Here is an 853-nt window from a genome sequence, read left to right on the forward strand (position 1 = left end):
TGGTCCTGGCGGGCAGCACGCTTACGCTTGGCGTCTGTTGCCCGTTTATTGTCGGTGGTCTCCTTCCGCTGCCGCCACGCCCATTTCATTTTCTGTTCACGCCGTCGTTCTTGGTAGGCACGCAGTTCTTATTCAGACCACACAACACGCGGCCTACCCATTTCGCAGTCAGAGCAGAACTGGGGAAAGAAGCCTACGTAGAGCATGACGTCAGGAGACAGAAGACACTCATATTGGTAGGCACTAGTTTGAACACGCGGGATGGCATACACGCGTATGGTGCAAACCTAGACATGGCCGATGCAGGTCAAAGTGTAGTATCTGTTCTTATCATCTTAATATCTCATACTGATTGTATTGGGACCCAAGATATTACTACACGCGTGTTGTATTTGGTTGTTTGAAAGAGGCGCGCGGGCGCCATTACTCCAAAAAGAGGACACTATTAAACAATATTCTAACAATATTAAACTTATTTTTGCAAGTTAGCGGAGATCCTGAAGCCTGCTTCACCTCCACTGCGGGTAACCCCGGCATTGTACTATCTTCGAGCAGCGCAACACCAAATGCACTACGCCACCACGGCGGGTAATTGCTGATGAATTGTCCGCAATGTAATCATCAGCGGCCATTTGCACGACTGGTTCAACCACTTAGATAAACGTACTTTTCTAGTGCGAGGCCGGCCTGACTAGGAGGTTACGACTTCGTTCCTTCTTATTGATCTGTTTGCTCATATGTTTCCACCAAATACCATCACCCTGCTTATGCCACAGAGCCATCCTTGTTATTAAAATTAATTCTCTCTTTGTGTAAACAAAGTAATTGGTTCATGGTCATGTCTCGCTAAACA

At 47.1% G+C, this 853-nt stretch overlaps 1 pseudogene; it reads left to right on the plus strand.

Moving 5' to 3' along the window:
• The first annotated feature begins 283 nt into the window (after positions 1–283).
• On the plus strand, positions 284–565 carry LOC119465391 (U2 spliceosomal RNA; annotated as a pseudogene).
• Positions 566–853: the final 288 nt, after the last annotated feature.

The sequence above is a fragment of the Dermacentor silvarum genome, chromosome 9 (genome assembly GCF_013339745.2).
Source record: "Dermacentor silvarum isolate Dsil-2018 chromosome 9, BIME_Dsil_1.4, whole genome shotgun sequence".
NCBI classification, from domain to species: domain Eukaryota; kingdom Metazoa; phylum Arthropoda; class Arachnida; order Ixodida; family Ixodidae; genus Dermacentor; species Dermacentor silvarum.